At 35.2% G+C, this 6,721-nt stretch overlaps 1 protein-coding gene across 1 annotated transcript in view; it reads left to right on the top strand.

The window, feature by feature from the left end:
* Positions 1–5,034: 5,034 nt before the first annotated feature.
* Positions 5,035–6,721, top strand: part of LOC107701459 (retinitis pigmentosa 1-like 1 protein) — an 18,994-nt gene continuing 17,307 nt past the window's right edge. The window contains 1 exon segment of the mRNA XM_016503462.1: positions 5,035–5,153. The gene's annotated coding sequence lies outside the window, so the exon portion shown is untranslated.

The raw sequence follows: 6,721 nt of genomic DNA, 5'->3' as shown, positions 1-6,721 counted from the left end.
AAACCGCATAAACACATTTCATTACACCAAATACACCAAATAATGTTCTTTTTAGCAGCATCATATGACCCCTTTAATCTTCTAAAATCCAAAAGAGGGCTACTTTTGGAGACGCTGAACAATTAAGGTTCTCTGAAAATGAGAATGTCAGCATTACTTTGTAAATATTTATTAGGTTTGACAGCTTGGGAACCATTTTTCTTAAGGGTGTTTGATGCTTGTGACCGATCATAGACCCCATAGTCGACCACTAACATCTTGTCTAAAGTTACTAACTATTGTGTTTACTCAACTAATTTCCTGAAACCACAGTAATGATTACGATGAGAGATGTTTTAATCTGTTTCGTCCTGTTACGTCTGGTGTGCACTTTATAGACAAATCACACGAGCAAGAAAGCATAAGTGACCGACGTCATTATTCAAGCATTTTGCCTGTGAAAACAACAAAAGCTTATAGCACCTCTGAACTCATGCTCTCCAACAGCCATACCAAAAATCATTACGTTTATCCTCAAATATGTTATTCTGAATTAAGAGAATTTCCGATGCCTTGATCCCATGTGTTTACAATGTGACAACAGGGGGAGGATCAGTAGCGGCTGACCTTGGCCACTGCACAAAGTAATATAATTTTCCCTCATGTGCGCAAACATTTTAGAGCGATGTTGTTTATGAGTTCGCAAGGCATCTTTTCCTGGTAGATAGTCAGATCTGTTTCCTTAAGACTTCACTTCAAATGAAAATCATGGAAATGAGTCATAGTGCCAGTGACAGTTTGTCATGACACATCTTGACAGGTGCATAACAGGATGTACACTATAGTGTTCATACATCATCATACAGTAGCCTATAAACAAAGATGATGTTGAGATGTATAGGTATCATGATAAAACATTGAACAACATATTCAGGCTAATTTTAATTTTTGTGACTAATATGTATAGGTGCCTTAAAGACTAAATAGTCAAACATAGCTACAGCTTGTATCAAAGCAGGTTCTGCCGTAATTAGGCCTGACATGCAGGAAGCAGCAGCTAAGCCTAGGTGTCAGAACTCACGTGTGTCCTGGACAAACTGCTACTGTGGTTCAGTTATTGCGCAGTACCTTAATATATTCATGCTCAGAAGATTGTCTTTTTAACAGCCTTTACATTTTGTGGAAAAAACAACTAGGCCTATTTGTTTATCTTAGTTGCTGTCTTTTATGTCCAGAAATCATGAATATCTTAAAGAATATTTGTATATGATTTCTCTTGGAAATCTTGCAGTGCTTTGCATTCTGGCTCCACATCTTTAGGGAGGTTCCTTAACTCAGGAAAGACCAAGAAGGAGGAGGCCAGGGTGTGAACTCTACGAGGGTCTTACGGCACATGACTCAGAAGAAAGACAATCTTATGTCCCCACTAGGGTTGCCAACCGTTCCGTATGATACGGAATCGTCCCGTATTTAAGGCATCAAAGAAGCGTTCCGTATGAAAGCTATACGGAACGCAGTTTGTCCCGTATTTAAGGCATATGCCGTATGAACACCTAGACCATACGAATAACAAACTCTAAATTGAGAATTAATCATTCTTTTTTGACAAGTGTTTGATTTGTGAACATAGCCGTTCCAGGGAGGCTTTAAGACCAAGCGCAATCCTCTGCCGGCTGGTTGCTCCTGCTTCACAGTGAGCGGGACCCACGCCGGAGTTGGGTTTTTTAACGACCGCGTCTCGACTTCAGCAAATCAGTTTGAGCGAATGCAAACAACGTGATTCCAACATCCAGCCACGCAAGAAAACGTGCACTTTACCTGAGGGAAGACGTGATCAATAAGGAAAGTCGTATTTCTCTAATGTATAGGCTACACCTAGATAAAACAATGTAACTTCCAGCGTATTCTTAACCTTGAATATCATTCTTAAAACACACAATGACCAATGAAGTGCCAAGCACCCAAAGCAGGCCATATTTATTCTAAGTTATCTTTAATTGAAAAATATGCATTTTCATATACTGTAGTAGGCCTACTGTAGGCTATATTACACACACGCATCAGAAGACAGAAAGAGCTTTATTGCCAAGTATGTTTGCACATACAAGGAATTTGTTTGTGTCACAAGCTTCCAGTACACAGAGACAACAACAACACACAGATAATAAAATAAGATGTGAATAAAATACACATGTATAAATATAAATAAAGCACACACACACACAAAGGATAAATATGTACAGGTGTGCTATAGATAAAATACTGTAGAATATGAATAGAATAAAAAATAAAGTTGTAGGGATGTACTAGGATGTAAAGAGATAAATAGTATAAGGTTATTGCACATATTTGTATTGCACAATGGGAGAATATTTAACTGTTCATGAGGTAGATTGCCTATAGCCTATATATATACACTGCCGTTCAAAAGTTTGGGATCAGTAAGATTTTTAATGTTTTTTTTTAAAGAGGTTCTTATGCTCATCAAGCCTGCGTAGATTTGATCAAAAATACAGAAAGAAAACTGTAATTTTGTGAAATAGCCTATTATTGCAATTTAACAAAACAGTTTTCTATTTTAATATACTTTAAAGTATAATTCAAAAAGTTAAAAAGAACCGTATTTATTCAAAATAAATATTTTGTGTTAAATATAGCCTATACAACTATTCCAAAAAAAAAGTTAAATGGATAAAAAGTGATATTGTTAGAATAGATTTCTATTTTGAATAAATTCTGTTCTTTTTAACTTTTTATTTTGTTTATGGAACACGGGTTCCAAAAAATATTAAGCAGCACAACAGTTTCAACTGATAATAAATCAGAATAAGAAAGATTTATATAAGGATCATTTGACACTGAGGACTGGAGTAATGATGCTGAAAATTCAGTGCTGCGTCACAGAAATAAATTATATTTTAAAGTATAAAAAGATAGGAAAACAAAATTCAAAATTGAGCATAAGAGACTCCATTAAAAAAAAAAACATTACAAATCTAAAAGATATACCTGTGTGTGTGTGTGTGTGTGTGTGTATATATATATAAATTAGGCCTGTGTGTGTATCCCTTATTCTGTCCCTTATTTTTCTATGAAAAACCACGATTGTCCCTTATTTTCCTTTTCTGAAGTTGGCAGCCCTAGTCCCCACTCACCCATCCGCTCAGCCAAACCTCTTATGACACACAGACAGATGGTAAGACCGCAAGTTCACCCTTGAGTAGCATTCGCAGAAAGACTCTCTTGGATGAAACAGCATCTCTACCCTTGCAATTTCCAGAAAATATGTTGTAACCAGGGTTGGGATATCTACAAGCTGCAGTTTCTGATAAGAATGACATTAGCAGGTGACTAGCCTTGAGTGGTTCGCTTTTTGTTTGTGGCCATTATTCAGCAGCAAGCTGTTTCCTACTGCTTTGGATATGCTTATTCCCAGAAGTGTTACAGCCTGTGTTCAGGATATTTGTGAACATACAAGCAAACAACTAAATATTTTTACTCTAAGAGAAAAGTTGAGTCACACAGTTTATAAAAATTGACTTGATTCAACAATCAAAAGAGCAGATTTGTGGGCTTGACTCAGCACCGTGCAAGAGACTTGTGATTTTATGTATTAGATTATTGACTTTAAGTAGATGATCAATTGAATTTGTCATTGCTGGCAGAGTCTTGATGAAAATAATGCTGGTTCGGATCCGAACTGTGGCCTCAGGACAGCAATGTGATATGCATTGTTCTAATTAATGTTGAGAGCCATTAATCTATTTCCATCTGGGCCACCCATCAAGTTAACTGGATCATCCCAGATACCCTCCTCTGTTCGTAGCGATAAGGTACTGTAGATATCTGACTGCCTTTTCAAATCACTTACATTACTCAGTTTTTTATGCAAAGAAACTTTCCTAATGGCTAATTTTGACAGAGGAGGTCTTTGGTCCCCCATTGCATGGGACACTCCTGCTTATATTTGGACTAAGGCAGAAATTTTGGGTTTAGTAACCAAAATAACTACTATACCTCCATCCATCTAGCTCACTATCATTGCCAATAGAAGGATGCAATATGTATATTATATACACTACCATTCAAAAGTCTGGGGTCAGTAAGATATTTTTTGTTTTTGAAAGAAATAAAACTTTTATTCAGCAAGGATGCTTTAAATTGATGAAAGTGTCAGTAAAGACATTTATAATGTTACAAAAGATTTCTATTTCAAATTAATGCTGTTCTGCAGTTGAACTTTCTATTCATCGAAGAGTCCTGAAAAAATGTATCATGGTTTCCACAATAAAAATTAAGCAGCAACAATGACAACTTTTCAACAATTTATCGATATTGGCTAGGTATCGAATATTTAATTGTTCATTCTCAGGTCCCCTATTTTTGCATTTAGAATACCTTTGTCATAATCTAACTTCAAGCTCATCTTTAAAAACACTAATAATTTAATAACATTGTTAAATCTATATAATCTTCAGCAAATCTCAAAATGAATGCCCAGTTTTCATACTTTACATTATAATGTAATGATGCTTTCATTAACATATAGCATTTAAAACAACTGATTTTAGATTTGAGTGTTTTGTCTTTAAATTTACTTTAATATTTACTATACAAAATAGCATGCCATTTTAATGTCAGCCATTTATCATTTATCAGCAAATAATCATCCGCTTATATTGGCTAGAATTTTGACATATATGTTTGATTAACAATCAAATACATTAAGTACCTTGTGTCTTCTGAACAGTTTGATTAGGTAAGACTCATACATTCAGCTGTGTTTGTTCATGACATACTGAGGCTGCTTTACTTAATTTTTCTGAGGATCCTGAAAAATGTATCCATATGCTATCAACTATGAGTGTCCTTGAAGGTCTTTCACTTACAATGTGCTAAGTTTGTCTGCTCTTTTATGCAATGGCCATGGCCAAGTTCTAGTCATGTGTCCAAAGCCTCAGCAGATTTTGATGCAGTCTCAGAGTGATTAAGAAGGCTTTTCGTTCTATCCTTAGCTTCCCGATTAGCAGGTAGGCCCCCAGTGGGACAAGTGCTTTTCAGCTGGCAGTTCATAGCAGCTCCTGCTCCTTCTCAACTCTCATTGTGTGGAAACTCAGAAGATGCTTTTCTGAGCTCTTGGTTTTCTCAACGTTGAGATCATGGTTCTTATGATGGTGAGTATTTTGCAGTCCTTTGGGATAGTTTGAGTTTACACTGAAGACTTTCCTGGTTCTTTTGGATCGCAGTTAGTTGAAAATGTAATTAAGACCATTAAGAGTGCTTTTTCACAGTCATTACTTTGACCTTGGCTAAACCTCAGTGGTTTAGAAAATGTCTATGGTAAAAGTAAAGATTCTCTCCAATTTCTGTGCTTCAGTTGGTGTTTTTGATGGTCTTGGTGTTCAGTAGATCTGAATGAAGTGATTACAAGGATATCAACACAGGTGCTTGCAATACTACTGGAGAAACATCATTGCAGTTATCTGGCATGCATTAAAATTATTGTGCCAATCAGAGTTGTAAACTTCTGCCCACATTTACAAAGTTCTGTGGACATCCATGATGCTTAAAACGTCCTTAGCTCAGGTTTGTTTAACATCTTTTTCATATGCATATCTTTTTCATTTCATATTTTTCATATTTTGAGCTTACAGATCCTCTGTATCACAAGAATTTACTTGTTTTGGGTAACAATTGATTTCATATGATTTATATTATTTGTTTACATTCTGTTTTCTTCAAATGTTCTCATCAAAAGCAGATATTGGAACAGGCCTCTGGGTAATTTATTAGAACATCTTTTTTTTCCAGAAAGAAGGATGCAGATTCAGCTTTCCTAGTTCTGTATTTTGTAATCTAAATGACATCAGTAACACTTAAAAATGTAAATTATTAAAGTTTTTTTTTTTTTTTTGCTTTCCTGTAATTGGACATTATGATCATGGGCCATTTTGATCACTATATCATTTTTGCACATATGTATTTTTTTCCCCATTGTGTCCTAGTTTTTGATAACCTTTATTGATTCAACTACCAATATTTATACACGCACACACACACACACACACACGTATACATATACATATATATATATATATATATATATATATATATATATATGACAAAGCTGAATTATCAGCATCATTACTCCAGTCTTCAGTGTCGCATGATCCTTCAGAAGTCATTCTAATATGCTGATTTGGCACTCAATAAACTTTTTCTCATTATTAATGTTGAAAACAGCTGCTTAATATTTTTGTGGAAACTGTAATGGTTTGTTTTTGGTTTTTTTGGGTCAGGTTTCTTTGATTGAATAGAAAGTTCAAAACAAAAGCATTTATTTGAAATATAAATCTTTTTAACATTATAAATATTTTTGCTGTAACGTTTGATCAATTTAATGCCTCCTTCCTGAATTAAAAGTACTGATTTCTTTGCAGAAATCGTACTGACCCCAAATAGTTTTTAACGGTAGTGTATATTAGGGATTATTATGTGCTTTGCAAGACTTAAAGAGTCTGATTTGGTCCTGTTATGCAATAAACCTCTCAGGCTGTATCATTTCCCTGTTTTTGTTACGATAGCTCGAGTGGAAAAAAAGAGCTGGAACTGACCCAGTCAACACGTGAGAACATGCGATGATCACAGTGACATCACACGATCCTCATACTGTGATCCTCACCGTGTGAGTAGTATATGAAATCATTGTGACATCACACGATCCTCATACTGTGATCCTCAC

This window comes from Sinocyclocheilus anshuiensis, unplaced genomic scaffold (genome assembly GCF_001515605.1).
Source record: "Sinocyclocheilus anshuiensis isolate Anshui unplaced genomic scaffold, SAMN03320099.WGS_v1.1 scaffold1051, whole genome shotgun sequence".
Taxonomy (NCBI): Eukaryota; Metazoa; Chordata; class Actinopteri; order Cypriniformes; family Cyprinidae; genus Sinocyclocheilus; species Sinocyclocheilus anshuiensis.
This window is presented reverse-complemented; position numbering and strand designations above follow the sequence as displayed.